The 21,198-nt window shown below is 34.7% G+C and overlaps 1 protein-coding gene and 1 long non-coding RNA gene across 15 annotated transcripts in view; one reads left to right on the top strand and one right to left on the bottom strand.

Annotated features, from left to right (window-relative positions):
* The window catches only part of NAALADL2 (N-acetylated alpha-linked acidic dipeptidase like 2), a 433,689-nt gene that overhangs the window by 373,681 nt on the left and 38,810 nt on the right, over window positions 1-21,198 (top strand). The gene's annotated exons all lie outside the window — the stretch shown is intronic.
* Window positions 456-13,673, bottom strand: LOC311441439. The gene is made up of 5 exons (XR_014695966.1): window positions 13,587-13,673; window positions 2,221-2,323; window positions 1,997-2,133; window positions 1,792-1,885; window positions 456-1,024 (listed from the first exon to the last, which is right to left on the bottom strand). It is a non-coding gene; the product is annotated as an uncharacterized lncRNA (long non-coding RNA).

Here is a 21,198-nt window from a genome sequence, read left to right as displayed (position 1 = left end):
GAATAAAAAACACTGGACTGCAGGATGGTTAGTAAATGAAACCCACATTTTAACCACAGATAAGGTCCAGCACAGAAATTTTGATATGAGGAATTCTCTAACAGAATTGTACTGTCCTTTTCTTTTGAAGCATAAGAGGGATATATATTCCCATTTACCCATTGTGTATGGCTATTAATTCTCTAATACAAGTGTAGGGGATACCCTTTCCTATTGCAAATGCAGTGATATCCATATCTTTGGTAGTTCTTTTCTGTATCATCTGCCTAAAGTCAAATTCTGTGACTTGATGCATTCTAGCTTTGATAAATATTTGGGTAAGTGATTCCACTTTATCTTCATGCATGGTGCTTGTGAATGAGCTCCTTTTTTGCATGCTTCTGTATTGAAAAAGTTAAAAGTAACTATATGTATGTATATATATTTATAACCTATATATAATATTCCAATTAATTATTGAAATATTAAATTTATTAAACAGAAGATAATACAACGTATCTAAATTAACATGAAGGAGTCAAAAATCTTAATATTCTGAAGTCTAATAGTGCATATGTTGAATCAGTGGAATAATACTGTAATAACGCTGTATCTTGCCAGAGTTTTAAAACCCAAACAAAATCTCGTTGTAGTCAACCCACTTCAAATTTCTTTACATTTCACTGAAGCACCTGTTGTATTTTTGGCAGGGATTGCAATCTCTGTACCATCAAGTGGAAACACTTTCACAAACCACGTACAGCATGTTGCAGAGTTTTACCGGAAACATTTCTCCCAACACGTTATTACTGGCATAGCTACTTCAGCAAAGTACATTCGCATTCAGGTCTTGTTCCCACTACAACACACCCTTTTAATATCTGGCTGTTCTTTGAAAAAGCTGTGTGGGATTGTGCTTATGCATCCTTGTGGCATCTGTTTCAAGACAGTTCTGCATCTGGATTTCCATTGATGTGTCTTTCTTTCTCATATAAAAATTTCCTTGGTGTAGAACTAGAGGATTTGGCAGGATGGTTCATGATTTCTAGACAGCAGAGACAGTGTATTACTCCAATCAGAGTTACAACACATATATCAAAGTGCTGCGCATGCAGAATGAATCTGAAATATTCACAAAGCAAAAGTCTGATGCATGCAAGTACATTGTATGTCCAAACCCAGACCAGTATCCTTTATGCTTGGAAAGCATAGGCATATATATGGCAGCCTGCTCCTGTATCATCGTGTGGTGTGCTAACTGGAATTTTTTGTTGTACGCTATGAGTTACCTTGTGAAAATGTGACACTTTGAAGTGTCAATCTCCACGGGTAAGTTCTTCAGTTAACTTTTTTCAGTGATCTGTTTCTTTTGATGTCGTTTTTAAAATTCCTGTTTCATTTGGGTGTACCAGACTTTCACGTCAGTTATTGTTCTCTTTATCATCATACCTCTGAAGACATTGCACAGACCAACAGAACTATCTTGTCTTTTTATATACAAATTACATTATGATTTCATACTTGCAAACCAACTGCAAAAGCCTCCAGCCAGCAAAGAGGAATGCTGATCAGGGTAGGTGACAGAGATGGTGAATGAAGTTAATATGCAAGAGGCACTGTTTGGGGTGTATGAAGTGAGAACCAAGCTGGAGAACCAGATTAATATCCATATTTAAGAAAATCTGCTGTTGATAGCAGTTTTTTAGATGTAGAATTTGTCCTTTCTTTGAAGACATCAAAATAGTCTGCAGTAACATTTGGATGCTCTGCTACACATAAAAACATCAGTGTTTTGTGTGTTTTTTTTTTTACCTGAGAAATTGCAAGATGACTTGGTTCATATCTTGATTTTTCCATTAGTCCTCCCACAGCTGACAGTAATTTGTAGTATTGCAGCAGATCCCATCTGCCATAAGGTGATACAATAATAAGAGGCAAATTTTGTTAGCAAAATTTGATAACATAGGTGCAGCATAATTCTCCGATTGCCAGATAGTCTCCCCATAATTTATATTACTTGCTTTGCTTTTTTAATCAGCCTCTCGTATTCTGGTCCTGAGCATCTTAATGGTGTTTGAGATGTGCAAAGTAGAACTGTTGTCTGTGGTGACAGTCTTAGTGCATTCACACAAAACCAAACTTGTCTGAATTTTTCTGCAAAGAAGCACAGTGATATTTCACAGAAATGGTTTGATTTAGCACATATTCTCTTAAGCACACAAGTGAGAGTTTTCATTTTACCTTTAGCCTTCTTGCATGAAAGAACATATAATCCAGTTCAAGCAGAGGGTAAATATAAACCTGCTGAAAACTCCCTTCTGACAGTATGTATTTTATTCTGTACCTATTGTGAGCAGGAAAAAAAAAAAGAGAGAGAAAAAAAATCTGGTGATATAAACTACAGCTGTAACTTTGGGGATGCTGTATGACTTGTTGGGAACAGGGAAGTAACAGTATACAAAGAAAAAAAAGTTTGGATTTTCTCAACATTAAATGTGAAAGAGGTGGCTTTGCTGCTGAAGACATGACATGTTCTGACAGACAGTCAGACTGTGTTTGGCCAAACAGCATATTCTCTATGAGCTAGAGCCTAGCTAGTATAGATACATTCGGAATTTTTCAGTAGTTCTTTTGTGCTAAAAGCAAATAGCCTCAAGGACTCTTGTACTTTATACTTGAACGTGGATGGATAAAAACTAAGTAATAAAAATGAGTTGAAAACTCAGAGCCCCTGATAAAGATTTGATGAACCAACTTCACTGGCCAACACAACTTCACTTGGTTCGGTCAGGTATTAAAAAGCAATGGCACCTCCCAGAATTTTCCACATCTTTTCCTCTAATGTCTCCTTCGAAATGGAGAAAGCATTACAGGACAGAACTAGTTCAGTGTGCTCCTGTACCATTTATTTGTGAAGTTAAGGAAAAATGTCATGACTCTTTCTGGGCTTCTTTGGAGTGGCTGGAGTTTAATATGCTTTCAGCTTACAGAACTCTGACAACTAGGAAAATACCAAAATAACCAGGCAACTGTGGCTCCATTAAACAAGAGAAACTGAACGAACAAGAAAGCACAGCTATTGTTAGTAGCATGCTTTATGCAGATACTATTCCCATGGATTGTCTGTGTACAGTCCTACCTGTCCAGTGCTCTGACTGTTAGGTGGGAATTAATTCTAAATTCCTCAAAGACATTTATTAAAAGTTATTTTCATCCCATTTTCATATCACAGCAATGCTGTATGTTCTTTAAACAAAGTTAGCATTGGCTTCTATCAGAATGTTTCTTAACCAGATTGCTGTTTAGAAACATATTGTTCCTGGACTTTTCTTTTAGACATAAATTTACTCAATTGCTTCTAAGATTCATCTTTAGGCTGTCAGTAGAAAAGGAAAAAATCATAGCATTATTTTTCAAGGTAGCGTTGCAATTTAAGTGAAGTAAGCAAATACACATCGCCTTCATTTGATTCAGTCACAACACAGGGTAAACATATAGCATATCAACATACATAATATAGCATCTTATAATGGAAACCCAAGATTGGTTTTCTTAGTAAAATTTGTGGAAGATATTTTACTCCAATCTACAGTAATCTGGCTAAATAAAAGAAGATAAGGTAGGAGTGAGAGGAAGCATTTTTTAATCCCCATTTTATATAACATTAAAAGAGATACCACCAACCATGGTACTTAAAGCAACTGAGCAATTACTTTATCTCCTCACCTGAATTCATCAGAAATCCACAGAATCAAGTGATCTGTCTAGGGTATAGACAAAGGCTGGGGCATAGTTCAGTGCTGGGGGCTGTATTTCTGAAGTTGGTATTTAGCATCTGTGTTTATTTGCTGTAATTTCAAGTACTGGCAATGACCAATTGGGCAGTTCTGTACTGTATACATAAGCCTTTGGAATGCCTATGTTGGTGGGAATTTGCTGACTTGGAAGAAGTTACACTGCCTACGGCAATGCCTTCATTTACAATGCCTTTTTTTGCTAATGTAATCCAATTGCATCTCTAGGTGGTTACTGAGTGCTCCATTGGTGACAGATGCTCAGCATAGACATTTATGACAGGCGTCTTCTTTTTTTTTTTTTTTTTTTTTTTTTTTTAAGGTGGTTGATAATGATAAACGTACGGAGAAGCCACTTCATATTTATTGCATGTCTAATGATTGTTTTCCATTTTGTCCTGTAGTGGCTTTGTGCTGTGTGATGGGACAATTTATTTTCCATCAATTGCTTTTACTTCAAAAACTTAAACTCGTTATGAGACATATCAAATAATTGGACATGAGCATGCATTTTGTACGGAATGTCAACACGTATTTATATTCAACAACTGAAATCCAACAACTCAAAATGTGAAGCTTGCTACTCTAATAGGTAGGAACATGCCTCAGGTTATTTAAATTTTCTCCTATGATTCCCACTGTCCTATTTTCACACAGTTACTGAATTCATCAGAGTATAATTTTATTAAACCATTCTTCAGTAATAGTACTACTGTAGCATTTGCTACTAGTTAATACTTTAATTGCCAAGGATTCAATCTTTATTGTAAGCATACATACATGTATACTGAATTTGGTGGCTATGCAAGGAAGATACAACTTTTCTGTTTTATTAACAAACTGTTATCTGGTTTATTTTCTCTTCCTTGCCAAAAATAAAAATAAAAAATCAGCGCTTATGTGTCATGCAGCATATAAATAGATTTTAATTAACTGCAGTTTATATTATGAACCTGTATAGAACTCTGTCTTCTGAGGGAAACTATGATCGCATTTGACAAAAAAGTCAAATGAGACAATCTTTTCCCCAGAGTGTGCCTCTTAAAACATTGTTTCTTCTAACAGTAATGTAGTAATAACTCTTTTTTAAATTTAACATCATCCAATTTGCATAGGAGTGGATACGAGGTAAAGTCAGAAAACTTAAATATCTTCTTAAGTGCTTTTTAAAAAGAGATGCAAATTAGCTGCTTATATACTGTGAATAAATTATTTGGTATTGCAAACAAAAAGTTCTTGTGGAACCTTTGTGCAAGTTGTGAGACAAAGCTAGTAAATACTTACAAAAAATATGCTGAGTCAAGAAAGAACGTAAGCTAAAGGTATTACAAAATCCCAAGAAGAACATCTTGTTTATTGATCTGTTTTTATTAGGAACGTGGTCAATAACAATAAAAAGTACTGCCAGTTTGCTGACACACTAGCATTCATGAAGCTAAGATTAGGCCAATTAACATCAGACTAAGTACAGGCGACTAGCTGTAAGCCACAATTATAAAATAAGTACAAATGTCCTTCAGAGAATTGTGGACTGAAAGATCCTATATCAAAACCAGAGGAAAATACTAACTAACCATTTAGGTTATTTCATATCTTCTTATTTCAGTAGGTAGCAGGGAATAGATCACCGAATAACACCACAGATTTTTCTTTTATGATGCATTCAGCACTTTTGAGAGGAGTTAGTGACAATGAGCAGGGAGTTCTGTCAGTCCCCGTTTCACCTCTGTGAGCCTGAAGCCAGATCTTAGTCCATTTGAGCTGTAAAAGCTATTAGTTCTCTGTTCACAAATAGTGATAATTGCATTGAAAGAGTTTTGTCTAAGCACTTAGTTCAGAAAAGCAAAACCCACTTTCTTGAGTGCATTCCTACTGAAGAAAGGTCACTAATGACTGGATGGGACTTTCTGTTTGTCAGTCATATTGTGGATAAGAATATTCCCACAACAGGAAAGGACATAGGTAAATAAGCTTGGCCTTCTACTGGTAAATTTTGCCTCTGGCACTTAGAGTTCAAGTATGATCCGTTCCATTCCTATTCTGATTCCAGAAGAGTGGACTCAAGCCCATGGGTATGAGACATAGGCAGCTAACAGGATCGATCACCCCATTTTATTAACCAATGAATGAAAAGCTACAATTTAGAAGAAAGGATAGAAAATGTTCTAGAGTAATGCAATAGTATAATCTAATGTGCTGCACTGTTTCCCTCCCTTAAAATTATGTAGAAATAGAGTTTTATTGTTAACCTTATTTTAAAAAATTGTGCTTCCTGAATGGTGCTTCCTTGGCAGAATCATTCAGGATGATGTGGTGTTTTCTTATAGCCACTTGAGAACTCTTGAATCTCAGCTCTCTTCTTTTTAGGTGAAAGAATAGTTCATGCAAACTTTAGGATTTACCTTTTTCAATGTCTTATGACATCCACCTTTCATGCTAATGGGCTAGGAATGTATACGTTTTATTATGAAATGAAAATTATTTACCATTTACTATGGTAATGAAACTGACAAATATTTAAGTGAATACTGACACAATTCTTTGATATGTATTGTAGTCAAGGAGAGTAATTTGCCCAAAGATCATGGTTTCTCCAGCCATTTATCTCAAACTTCCCTGGACAGGGAGAATAGCATGGCTGATCCATCTGAATTCATGAAAGCTCACTGAAATTTTTTAACATCCAGTATGAAAATGAGCTGTGCATTCAAGGTAAGATGAAAACTGACGTGTACTGGAGGGCTGATACAAGTTACCGTTGTCAGAAATTAATGCTTGTTTCAAACGTAATTAAAGTTAGTACAAAAATGGTTGAATGCAAGCTGAGTTTTTTAGTGTGAATGTGACATCTTGTTACACTAAAGAGCCCTGTCAGATCAACAGTATTTTATCAACAAAACATTTTCCCATTTGGACTGAGGCAACCTGACATACTTTGCTCCATATTTGACAAGTATTCAAAAGTTCTGATACTTAAATAACACAACTATGTTGAAAACATAGTGACTATCAGGGAAATAGGCTTCCTTTATTGATTACTAGCCCAATTTTCTTGATAAAATTACAGCCAATAAAAGGACCATTGGTATTGTCCATTTGCTATTCTTTGGTTCTTTTCTTTTTCTTGTTCTTTTCATCACAGACATAAAAGTATTATTGTTGGTCTTTGATTTGTCTTAACAAGTTTTTAAGTGCTTTTTATAAAGCACTGAGTTCGCAAAATCTTCCTTTTACTGGCTTAATTGAGCTATGTATACTGCATGGACAGTTCAAAATCCAAGTCATTTTATAGAAAAATAGTCTACTTATTGATATTTTCTATATGTTTTTATAAGGTATTTTAACTGTAATACAGATATATGTAAATATATGTAAATATATACTCAAAAACAGAAAAGCTAAATTTTTTAGCCCAACATAATTACAGTTCTATGCTATAAAAATTGGCAGGCTTTTTATCACACCTTCCTGTAATATCCAAGGCAACAAACAAAAATCAGACTTCAGCTCAATTTAGAATATTGTTGTAATACTTTGTGCTTCTAAGGATTTTATTACCTTTTTTTTTTTTTTTTTTTTCCTCTCCAAAAAAATGGTTTTAGAACACAAAAGTGAAGATTGTACAATTTTATTTTTTTTCTCTGTGGGTTGTTTCCCTGGTATATCCTTCCGAGGAATCTAATTTTAAATAATATTGGTGCATATGTCCAGGTGCCAGACTGTGTTAATCATTTAGATTTCCCTGACTAGTGCTATCTGTCAGATAAATGAATATGATGTAAACAGATGAGCCCAGATCTAATTTCCATTATAGTTCTACTCCAGTGTACTTCGATGGAGTTCACTCTGATTTCAACTAATATATGAGCCAATGGTCTACACAAAGTGTGCATATAAAGTAATATATTGGTCAGATTTTGAGCTGCTCGCAAAGCATTTGAGCCTGTAAGTACAGATGCACTCTCAGATTTTCAGGTGCAAAATGAGAGGCAGCAGCTGCAAATATGAATCATTATATTTCAAAACAAATCTGTAGTTTTGTTCTGCTTTGTGAATATAAGACCTATTTGAAAATGAAATTATAATCCATATTCTGCATCCCATCAATAACCATCTAGTAGTATATCATATTGACATTGCTGTGCTTGAGAAGGGAATTTAGCTGCAGTAGTTAAGAAGAAACAGCGGACTACTTTGAAGACAAAAGAGTAAGACTTCTCTATTTATGCAACTGAAAAACCTCATTAGGCTCGGTGGAATAATTGCTCTGCTACAGAAGTTCTAGATATCATTAAAAAAAAAAAGGATTTAATCAGTATAAAAAGATAGGAACTTTTTTTCTCCTCATTTTTTTTACTTGCAATATGGAGAACATTCCCTTGTGTCTGCAGCACTTACGGCTCAGCGTGCTATGACTTCTGATTGGCAAATGAATTTTTGAATAGAAAGTCTGTAAGTAATATACAAAATTATATATATTAAAATAAACTGTAATTTATGTAAGTATTTAGAGAAAGATGTAACCTTAATAAACTATAAGTTACACGTCTTGTTTTTAAGGTAATTTGTTTGCCTTAATGTGGAAGAACACTACTACAATTTAAGTTTTCATCTTGATTTTATCCACATTTTTAGAAGAGACTAAGGAGTTTATTTTATTTTTTGAATTAAAAGAAATGTTTGCCCCCTCCTGGCTTAGATACATCACTTCTCATTTACTACCCTTCCTGTCACCTATATTCACCTATATGGATCTTTCAAAAGACTTGAAACTAATGTAAAATCTAAGATCATCAGACGTATCCATTGGTTTTGTGCTGCTGATTTTATAGGTTCACAGTTCCCCTAAGCCAATTTGAATGCTGCTACAAACTGAGCAGTTCAATCTGATTGAAAAGTAATCATTTTGTTTTGTTGGTGATTTTGTTCTGGGGATTTGTTTGGTTTTCAGTTCTCAGAACTGATTTGCAAATATAAGTTTTAGTGCCCACATACAGATGACAAGAAGTGCATGCAGAGAGTAATGTAGAATCAACTATCAAAAATTACACTTCTGTTGAAATAGACTTTGAATGTTAAACTTAAAGGGTGTTGAAACTGACCCAAGGAAGATAGGTTATTTGTGTACAATATTGCAAGTTGATTCTTATCAATAAGAATCAATCCTTCAATACCTGTCATAAATCTAAAAAAGAAAAAGGTCATTTCCAGGTTTGTTGTTGATTTTATTTCAGTAGATTTGTGGAAGCATCGTGGCTAAGCTTTCCAAAAAATAACAAATTGCTACTTTTCAACATACCTAGGGCGCATTGTGGCTGGAGAGTGATTTATTCTGAACTTTGAATGAAGACAAGAGAAACAAATTACATAGCCTTTTATGAAACTCATTATTAAATCTGGACTTCAGGAGCTTACTGTGCAAATTATTATTGGAATTTATAAAACCTAATTAAGAGTTAATGCATAAGAGCTGTATTTTAATTTTGATGCTAATGGCTGAGTACCAAAATTCCAATTTATAAATAAATATATTGCATGTACTGTATACTGCAATGAAAAAATGTCTAAATCATAAAGGTGTTTTTTTTTTTTTTTTTTTAGGATTTATTGGCAAGATTTGCATATATATTATGTTTTTTACAGAATTGTTTTAGGGTTTGTAAATATGCTTAGGATCAGTAAATCCATTTGGACACTATTTACTGAAAATGTAAGGGTAGTATATTATTTGGCTCATAAGGAATTATAGATTTTAGTGAGATTCCTAAAAATACTTCCCCATTTTAAAATTCTGGCAGTATTTGTGGTAAATTAATGAAAAGCAAAGCAGATTTGCATCTCCCAGTTTTATTAGGTGGCCATTTTGTTTATTTACCATTAATAAACTTGTTTCATAATGCAGCTTTATGTGTTGCTCTGTACCTAAAGAAAAATTAGTTCCTATGCTCCCTGTTTAAAAAAGCTCTGCTTCAGAATTAAATCAAACCACAAATCTGGTCAAGCTTGAATTGTAGAGGTGTTTGCTATTACTCAGACTCTAGTAGTTTGTTGTGCTATTAATTTTTTGCAAACTATTTTGCTTGCCGCAAGCTATGGTTTAACGATCAAAGTTTAACTGGGGAAATTTTATAAATAAATAAACGTATATATATATATATATATATATATATTTTTTTTTTTTTTAAAAACGTAAACCTTATAAGCTCAAAGGTGTATCGTTTTGTCAGGAATTGCACTGCCAGCTAATCATTTTCTACAGCCGGTTTTTATTTGATAGATAAAAAGAAGAGATTACTCTATATAACCATTTAAAGTTTTTACTTTTTCTATTTTGTGTAGCCAAGAAGAGGATTTTATCCAGAAAGACTATGTTTATGTTTACCTTCTGCTATGCTTTTTCCCTCAGACTGTTTATGAGTTTGTAAACAGAGTGCAGATGAGTTTTAAACCACCTTTATGAAGTCTCAAGATTTATAAGCTGTGTACACCAGTAGTACACGCTTATGTGTTTAATAATTGAATCTAAATATGTGCTTGATTCAGACATCAACATTAACCAGCATTTACAAAACAAAAGAGCAAAGCTCTTTGTTTAACCTCTATGATTCTTCTTGAGAAATAGACCTATAATACTGAATTCCTAGCTTTTACTTTAAATGGCAGAAAATGAAGTGCAGTTAGTTGAGTACATGATGAGCCACATTGCACAAGGTGTCACCGTGTTCCCTGGAACCGCAGTACACGGTGCTTAAAAGTTCCTTGAAAAGGCCACATTCCTCTTTAGTTCTCTCATGTGAGCTGCCTTCTTGAAGAAAGATCTGTGATCCTAGAGCAGCACTGATCTCAAATGGTCAATATTAATTTTATTTTGACATTAAAAAGAAAATCTACAGTCTCAAATATTAACAGTTGCCATTCCTAGCAGCTCTACTGTAATAAAAAAGACAAAGATGATAATGAATAAGAGATTGTAAAATTATATGAGCGTATTAAAAAACAGAATAGTTCAGTTGGAAGGTAGCTACAAGGATCATCTATCTAGTTCCACAGCCAGACTTCAGAGCTAACCAGAAGTTAAAGCATTTGGATATTGAAGACAATATCCAAATGCCTCTTGAACACAGACAGGCATGAGGCATCAACCACTTCTCTAGGTAGCCTGTTCCAGTGTTTGACCACTCTCACAGTAAAGATATTTTTTCTGTCTGAACTTTCCTTGACACAGCTTTGTGTCATTCCCATGTGTCTTGTCCTCAGTGACCAGGGAGCAGAGACCAGCGCCTCCGTCTCTGTTTCCCGTCCTCAGGATGTTGCAGCGAGCAGTGAAGTCGCCTCCCAGCCTCCTATTCTCTAGACTGGACAATCCAAGTGTCCTCAGCCTGTCCTCATGGGATATGCCCTTTTACCAGCTTTGTTACCCTCCTCTGGATGCTTTCAAGTATCTTCACAATGTTTTTATATTGTGGAGACCAGAACTGCATGCAGCATTCAAGGTGACACCACACCGGTACTAAATACAGAAGAGGAATCTCCTCTTTCGGCTGGATATGGTGCTGTTTAATGCACCCCAATGCAGCTTGCTCTCCTGCCTGACAGGACACACTGCTGGCTCTCACTGAGAGAGACTGATAACTCTCCAGTTCTCCAAGATATCTAGATCCCTCTGCAAGGCCACATCCCTCCAGAGAGTAAACAGCCCCTCCCAGTTTAGTATCATCAGCAAACTTGTTAAGTTTGCATTGATGCATTCAATATTAGGCCATGTTCTCCCTGGCCAATTCAAAGTTGAATACTATTCATTTTTTGTGAAATGGTGGTCCAAAAGAAAGTATTTCTCAGCTAAGAAAATAGCACATGAAAAGAAATACATCTTGGAATCACTGACTGAACGTCTTTACATAGCGCAGTTTGATTTCAGGCTAATTGCAGGACGAGGTTGGGCCTTTACATAAATATCATCAAGTCTTAAAGTGGTGACGAAAATGGGGCACAGGAAGATTCTGCTTTAACTGATATAAATTCTTCTGAACTTAATGTTCTAGCCACGGCAATCCTTTGGACAAGGATTAAGGCAAAGGTAAGGCAAATTTTAAGCTTTTTTCCCTTCTTTTTTCTTGAGATAAACTGAACAAACTTGCAGCTGACAGGAACCTCACAGGAGATCCTAATGAGGCAAAGAGAATGAAACGTTTCTTTTTATGCTGAAGTATCAAAGTCATAGTGACATTTTATCATATTAAAAAAAAAAAAAAAAAAAAAAACATGTTGCAAATTGATAGATATTTTTCAAAATGTGGAGAATAGAATGCTGAATATTGAGGATATTAGTTAGTATAAAAACTTGTCTATCTCCTCACTTTATTCCTTTTCCCATATGAAGTTGCATATGATAATTCTTTCTTTCGCATTCACTTTTTCTTGCAGTAGAAAATCTCTATCCACACTAAAATCTCACAGGGCATTGGGAGATGCTGATTTGTTACATGGAACTTTTTCTACTTGTTTCCTAAGAATTAATTTTTATCTTTAGATAAAGTGTTAGAGATTTGTTCAAGCGATTTTTCTGAACCAGCTTGTCTTAGAAACTATATGTTCTAAATGCTTCATTTACATTATTGCATTTGAAATAGACCATTAGCCTAAATGAGTACGTTCTTACTTGCTATTCCAAAGAGCACTGATCTATCAGTCAAACCCACATAAAAATAACGAAATGTGAGAAAATAATTTAAGGAAACTAGATATTAAATAGATGTTCTTAGAAGTCATCAATTAGAAACAAGCAAATGAAAAACAGAAGAATTTACTTCCAATCTTTAAAACGTCCTTCACTGGCAAACTTCAAACTATCTGTTTTTTTATGTTTAAATGTTTCTTAAAAAAATAAAAAATAAATAATCTAAAAAATTCCCATTATGCCTTACTCTATTTACCTGGCAATGCAATTCACGACTGTTAGATACATCATTAAGAATATCCATATATTTCTTTGAAAGGCTCTTGTTTCACCCATTTTCTGTTGAAAATTAGGTCACTCCTGTTTATGTCTAGAGTTTTGAAGAGATGCTGCTGCATTCTTCTGTACTGAATTACAGGTAAACAAAGTAACTCATGAAACAGTCACAGCAGGAAAGAGAACAAGATCATTATAGTATATATGTCTGAATTAACTTCCCACCTCTTTATGAACATTAGTACCAGGCCCCATAAAAATGCATACATCTCTGCAGAGTGCATTCTGATAATGTTTGTGATGTGCACTACATGAATTACTTGTTACAACACCTCAACAAAGCTGTGAAAAAGTTACAGAATGGTAAATAATGTGTTAATGTCATGGCATCCAGTTTTGCAGTATGGGCCACATTTTTGTAGATACTGCTGCATCACATATGACAGAATCTATAAAGTATTTGATTATAGTCCATTTCAACTTATTTTTTTTCCAAATGACAATTTGGAAGTTGGCAAATAAGATGAACTTTCAATGAAAGAATTCACTACTTACATTTAAAATCTAGTTTGTTTTATCTGGCATAGTTTTGAATTAATCTGTTTTCTAGAGAAGGACAAGGATACTCTCCAGAAATTTGATTTTTTTTAATGAAACAAGTAAACAAAAATGATGTATTCAGCAAACAAAAATTTAGTAAACAAAAATCTTGAGATATTTAGGTACAGTTTAGTTCCTGAATCTACAGCAAATACTTTTATTTCATCATGCTGTTAGAATTATATCATCAGTCTCTTATTGACTAGTTGTCAGAAAAGACAGATCCAGAATATTTTTGTAAAAGCAAAACTTGCACATACCTGGAAGATGTAATTTTTCTCCTCTTCATGCCTCCTGCTGGGCTTTACTGTCACTGGTTTCCCACACCTCATTGCAGGAGGTCTGAGGATTCTTTAAAATGGACTCAGCTGATATGCTTCAGCTTTTTAAGTACACCATTGGGAGAGACTTGTCCTGTGAGTTGGAGAGGCTTGACTTTTAACTTACTCAGCAGTTGTATACTGACAGGAGAAATTATTTTCTTACTTGCCAGAGAAAACAAGTTCTAACATTGGCAGAAACACCCAAATGCTGACAAGCTTTGGACAGTTGTGTTGTAGTTATGTAACAGAAGACTGTATGTATGTGGACACATTTTTAAGAGCTGAGCTTTAGTTCCAAAATAAAGCACTATACATCTGGGTCCCACTGAATAATTTAAGCATTCAGCTTGTCCGGAAACAGATGAAGTTTTAGTGTTTACAATCTACTTTTCAATTTCCATTTATATGCATAATAATTTATTTTTTCCCACAAATTTTAAAATCAGAAGAGATCAATACTTAAACATACATGCACAGTTTTTAAAATAGCAAGCCCTTAGAAAGCACTAGTGTACATAAAGTTGTTTCAGAATATATTCACTAGTAGTGAAGAGATGCTATTTCTCTCTGTAACTGCCTGTCCCATATCTCTAGGGGAAAGTGAAGCTAAAGACAAAAAACCCTTCTCCTCAGGACTTGAACATAGTCATTTTGTTGTGTTTTATGTTGATGACGGAGCTCTATTGTGTGCTGGATTCTATTCTTGAACACAGGTCTAATATCCCCAAATGGCCAGAGGTAGGACTTAAGTGAGTCTATATGTGGTATGTAACCTGTTTTAATACACTTCTAAAGCGGAAAGTTATGTGATGGTTTCTATATATTGACAGGCATGCTACATGCTTTTTTTTTTTTTTTAACTAGTCACCAGTTCACCAGTTTTGATAGTGCTAGCTATTTGAAGATATCAGCTGTCCCAGATGCGCTATGTACACAGAAACATTGTGAGCACCTATCTGGTAGCTTTGATTATTTTTGCTTATTATTACATTTTTATGAAGATTGTGGTAGATTTTGACCATGAATAAGTTCTGTCTTCACTCTTGGTGATTCTGACAGTGATGGAGGTGCTTCGAAAATGGATTAGAAACCAAAGCAAAGAAGTGAGAAACCCAGATATGGAAGCATGGTTTTGCTCAGTGCATTCATTAATAACATTTTTCTGGTTACACTTCAGGCTATGTACTTTTTCTTTATTCTACAGTTTGAGAGGACCAAAAGAGGCAGAAATTATAACCAAAATAAATAAATAAATAAATAAATTTCACCATGTTCTTCCACTAAATTGAGAATTCAGTTGTCATGATTGTGTGGAGATGCTTTGTTCAGTAGCCATTGCTGTTTGGGGATAATTTTTCTACCTGTTAAGTACTGTTTGATAAATCCAGTATCCATGCTGGTGGGTAGTCTCTAGGTTTTTTTGCTATTGTTTCAGAAGCCTGTCAAGAAACATTTCTTCAAAGGCCCAGAGTGTCTTCCTCCATTTGCTGCAATTTTCACCGTTTCACCGTGGTGAAAACAATAGAATTCTGCTTCTGTTTGGTGTTTGTGCTTTCTGTGTCTCAGTTACTAGTTACTAAATCTGACATGCAAATTTGAGATCATTATAAGCACATATGAAATGAAAAAATTGTTTCCAATCAGTGCAAAATATACATGTGCTTACTATACTGCTTAGAAGAGCTGTGCCTTACAGTACTGAAATATGTTTCATTAAAAACCTTCAAGTTTTGTAGATTTTGACTTGAATTGCTTCATGGATGTGGATCATAGAAATTGAGCTGCTCTTTTGAGAATATTGTAGGCAGAAGAACAACAAAAAGTCATTTCCTTAAAATACACCCTTCACTTGTCCTGACTTTCTAGTATCTCATTTAATGCTATTTATATCATTATGCTTTCTATTGTACTTGGGGGGGTAGGAAGAAAAAGAGGATTTTAGCGAAACTTCTTAGAACTCTAGTACTTTTTAGAAGACAGGGACATAATTGAACGAAGTAACTCTATCACAGTCACAACGTAAGACTATCACAGCTCTAAAATCCTACTCTCTAATACTTGCCAGTGATCATTTCCTGGATACCCAGCCTATGCAAACTGGAAAAGCAAGTCACTATTATGTATGAATTAGACTTAAATCCATTTACTCATTATGTGAGACTAAGATGAGTCTCCAGATTCAATTCATGTCTGGGAAATTTGTCAACACGGAACCTGAGATATTGCAATCTGGTGGTATTTTCTGACTCCCTAATTCACCTACCTACAGCATCTCATACTGACTAAATCTTTCAGGGCATTGCAAAATCTTTTCATTGAAAGTACTTAAGTAGGGCTCTTTGGGTGCTCTTAGGAATGCTTTATAAGCACTTGTAACCAAGAATCTGCTAACACGCAGTTTCCATATTCTCATTCCCTTTTTTTTTTTTTTTCCAACTTTCACATTGTCTAATGTAATCTGTTAAAGGTGTGTAAATGACTTTTAAGCAGGGGATTGAAATATATAATACCTTGCGTAATCATGTGATCTTCTCTATTATTATGTAAGTTATTTGCAAGTTATGTTCCAGAGACTTACGTACATAAAAGCAATTCAGTCTGTACTCTCACCTTTAATTTTAAACAGCTATTTTAAAGGGGCATACACATAAGGGACCCCTCCTCCTGGATCTCTCTATTATGAGAGATTGTTTTAATTTAATTTCTCTGCCAACTGCATAAGGTATAAGTTTACTTTTGCATTTCTTTTTATTTAGGATGTGTCTTATCATAGTCCTTTTCATGTATGTCTACGGTTGTTTTAGAGGCTGTTAGGTCACCTGAGGTGCACTCCACTTCAGAACTCAGCGTTTCCTCCGTCAGAGTGCAGATCTTGTGACTAAAGCAGTAAGCTAAGGATTCATTCTACTTCATAGATGAAATTAGTATAGGCCACTAAATCACATCTTAGCTTATTGATTTAGAACATCCTAAATGTCCTCACAACTACTTACATGCCACAGAATTCCCTCTCCATCTTTTATCTTAAAATTATGTTAACATGTGAGTCTGAAACAACACTGTCAGTCACAAGACTATGTAAGTACTTTCATATAAGATGATGTGGGAATTTGGACAGTTTCACTTTTCGTGCCCTTCATGTTCTCCTTTCATCTTCACTACGGCAATGTAGAGAAATAAGATTAAGTCATTGGTCAGTTATTTAGTGTTACTTACATGTCTGACTGTACATGGACTACGGAAGCAGCATCACAAGTCATAAAGCACCTTATGGTAAAATGGGGTTCATCTGTTACAGAACAGGTACTGGTAACTTGTGCTTAATAAAGAAGATCTGGAAGCTTTTGAGTCTTAATAATAAGTGACAAGGGAAGCAAGAAAACGAAGAAAGCTTAGACCTGGGGTAAGCCCAAAAGGCAGAATACAGTGGGTAAAGGCACAAAACCTGTCCCATCAGCAATATAGCTGTGTCTTTCTCATGAAAAACAGATTATATTAGCCTGAGGAGAACACTCAGTATGTGGCTATATCAACTACAAGTACTTAAATTAGCTTTGATATTTCTGCATCACAGAGTTGTGCAGCCTTCCATGAAAACAGGACTGATCAGGAGGACTGTGCTTATGGAGTGTGCTTAATTCCCATTCCAGAATGGAAGGTTGCGAAGGTTACATAAATAGCACAAACAGTATATCTCAGCCAGGGAGTATTGTCTAGATACCATGTGTAGACCTGTGGTATCAATTTGATACCACTATTGCCTTAAAATGTCTCTGTAACTGAAATTCACCATTTTACGTATTTGGAACTTAGAATAAGAACTGATTTTTTAAAAAGCTATCTGTTGTTAGCATGACTGATTTGAAAAGAAATTAAACATGGAAACTACCTTAGGATTTGATGAAGGCCATGTCCATAAGTTGTAATCACACAGGAAAAATTCATATAAGGCATAGGAAAAAAATGGAAGCAGTCATGAAAAAATTGGAAAGTAAACATGAAGAAATGTAGTCATTTGATTTACAGGCTAACACTTCTCATTTTCAAGAGAATGCAAGGAAATCAGTGAAATTCAGAAGATTATAAGAGCTGAAGTGGGTACTTTTTTTTTTTTTTTTAAGTTTCTATTCTCAGCTTGAACAATTCCCTAAATTTTCATAGAAACGACAGGAACCACATCCTTGATATTGAAGTAAGTCTTTCTGCCAACTGTTGAGTTTTAATCAAACAGTTGAAGCAATTTAAGCTATTCAGAAAGAAAGTCACCAAAATGTAATACTGACAGAAGAAAATTGTTTTTCTAGCTTGCTCTGGGTTGAAGCATCCCAGACACGAGTAGAGACTGGGAGAACTCACTGAGAGCAACCCTGCAGAGGACTTAAGGGGGGAATTCTGGTGGTCAAACCCCAGGTAGATTCTTCTTAGCAGACTATAAGACAGAATTAATTCTGGATTTATTTTTTTTTTTATGTTTTAAAGTGAGGTTTTGGTCACACTGTCTTTTTCAATAAGTTGCAAGAGAAGATACTGAATGTTAAGAGTTCTCCTGACTTTGAGTGTTTAGGATAGTGCTCGTACACAGTGTAGATAAGTACAAGTAGTTCTCTTTATTTGCATTAATATAGGTGTAGTTCATGACATAACACACTGCTGGCTATCTTTCCCCTTAAATCTGAAGTCCAAGTGGAAATAAAATATTGTGGATGAGATACTATGAATCATTATGGTATCCATGCTAATTGAAGTCAGATTTCAGGACATATAAATTACCTCTCCTTGCTAGCTCTAGATAAAGAACTTTCTGTTCATTTAGTCTATTACGTGCCAGTGTAGTACAGTACACTTCCTTCCCTTCTTTCTGGATTGTATTTCACTTCAGGAGAAAGAGCTTTTGCCACTTTACTTTATAGACTGTTGCACATTTCCATGTGACTACTCGCAAAGTTTTTTCTTTCTATTATTCAACAAAAATAGTTTTCGCTTAATTACATTACTTAACTTTTGTTTCTTTGAATTCTTACTTGGAAACTTGAATTTCCTACAGCTAACATGTTCTTAATTTCTTTGGTAAAAGAATTCTTTATTTTGAGATCAAAGAATTCTGATATACATTAGTGCTTTAATTATAAACTACAGAACGATAACTGAATGAATAGAGCTAAGGCTCTTTTAGACTAACAGGACTGACAATTAAAAATGACTTCTTTTTTTTTTTTTTTTTTTCCGTGACTTGCAGCATAGCCTATTCTTTTTTGTTTAATATGGCTATTATTGTAATTGAAGATTGATAATCACTAATAGCTACTGGGCTCTTTTTAATGTAATATTCTGCACAAATAAAAGCCTTTGCTCATACAGTACTCATCTCCCTTCTTGCTCTTCTTGCTCCCTGCTTTGCAAATGGCAGTTGTTACTGGAGCAGAATAAGCAGAAAAAGCTGTGAGATCTAGTGAAGATAGATAATTAAAGCTCTACCTCAGAGACATATATTTTTTGGGTGAAATGCTTAAGGACTTGTCGGCTGTTCTTAGTATGCAAGTTTAAAACTTTTGGGAATGCACAAACACGGAGATCCTATGTCATCTCCTGGGGCAACCTCCCATTGATGTTGGACTGCAATCACTGAGGATTGTCATTAGAACTCCTAAAGGCCACGAGTAAGAACGGGGCTACTGTCTCCATAACAAGATTTAGAGTGTCATTTCTTCTGTTTTCAAATATTTTAAGAGGTCAGTATTTATAATCTATAATAGAGTTTAAAAGATGTTAGAAAAACTTTTTTACTTGCTTTTGGCTAGTGAGTGAATTCTAAAATCTGTCTTTTTCATTAGGTCCGTAAATGAAAACGATACGTATTTGTTAAAATCCACTATGAAGTCTGCATTCTGACCACAGAAATGTCCCATGTCTTTATTGGATGAGACTTGGATGAAAATGTGCTTTGTGTTTCTGACGTACCATGTACACAGAGTGCAAAATATTCTATAAATGTCAGTCTGTTGTCAAAACACTTTTGAAGGTTATTTACAGCAAATTTAAAGCCATTCAAAATACATCAAATGCCTGTATACATTGCCTTTCTACTGCAGGAAAAAAAAAAAGACAAATTATTAGAGTCTACAAAGTCTTTTTTTTAGGTCTGAAAATCTGAATGTATGTATCTGTTTTCAATTTTAACAGAAGAATTTTGAGATGAGTTTTTCTCTTTGATCTTTGTATGCAAGTACACTTATACACACACATGCATGCATATATCACTTTGGGTGCTGTCAGCACTCCCACTAATTTGTTGACTGTATACATCAATGCCCCATTCTGCCATACTTTTTCAGCTTGAGGAACAATTTATCTGAAATTTTATATAGTATGAAGGAATTAGGTTGACTACACACTGATTACAGTATGCTAAAGTATTTTCCTCTGCTCCAATTTCATTTTATAGTATTTCTAAAAATACATTCCTTTCTCCTTGGTGTTGTGGTCAAACCACTTGTCAGCATTGTAACCTTCTTGTGTCTTGATACGTTTTCCTCACAAGTCTTCTTTCTTCCTGCAAGCCATCTATAGTGTTGCTGCTGAAATGATCTCAGCTACCTTTTTAATCTTTCTCCTCTCTTTCAGATATTCTTAAAATTCTTGGTTATATTTTGCAGCAAATTCCAACATGTTTTTCTTTCTAAATCTTTTTTGCTTTTGTTTCAACCCTGATTTCTTCTCCTCTCCAGTTTCTTCATCAATGTCCTTTTCATCTTCTTCAGTACCATCATCAGAGTTCCATCTCTGATGTCCTTACATTTGGGATTCTCAGGCAACATTTGCCTTCTTGTCTATTTGCCCAAATTGAGATCTCTTCTGATGAACAGATTTGTTCCAGAAAGTTCATTTAAAACTGGAGACAAACAGGCATTCAGCTAAGCCAAAACAAAAGTTACAGAATCAACAGCAAGACCAAAAATTGATAAAAACATGGTGCTTACCACCAAGGTGTGTCCTGACCTTTGAGGTGTTCTTACAACAAAGCTTGTCATATAGTCTCAAGTAAGCTGTATCTTTTCTTATGCCATAGCCCATTTCTTTGATTCTATCAGATAAGCTTAAGATAGTCAATGAGCCTTTTAGAGTAGTGTTTGTTTTTTTTAATTGTTTTCTGTGACATATAATGTATTTATGTTGCATAGACACTCATGATGATTGTAAGTGATAAGATGTTTAAAACAGGAAGTTTCTGAAGCAACAATGGTGTAGTACTGGAGGTAAACGATGATTTTTATTTTCTTTTTTTTACAGTAACTGCTGTTATTTGAGCACGTAGTAACATTTCATGCAGTGTTTTCAGATTTTATGCTTTTAAAATGTGCTTCTCTGTTTAATCTTTGTTGTTGCTACTGTATCATGCTGTCTTTATCATTTTAATACAGATCCTACATAAAGATAGGGTGCAGTGGAATTAAATGGCTAGCATAATTTGACTATTGTAGTAACAGGTGTGTTATAATGGCCCCAACCATGGTTATAAGTCTCAATTCTAACTTCAGATAGCTTTAGAGTT

The sequence above is a fragment of the Aythya ferina genome (genome assembly GCF_964211825.1).
Source record: "Aythya ferina genome assembly, chromosome: 9".
NCBI classification, from domain to species: Eukaryota; Metazoa; Chordata; class Aves; order Anseriformes; family Anatidae; genus Aythya; species Aythya ferina.
This window is presented reverse-complemented; position numbering and strand designations above follow the sequence as displayed.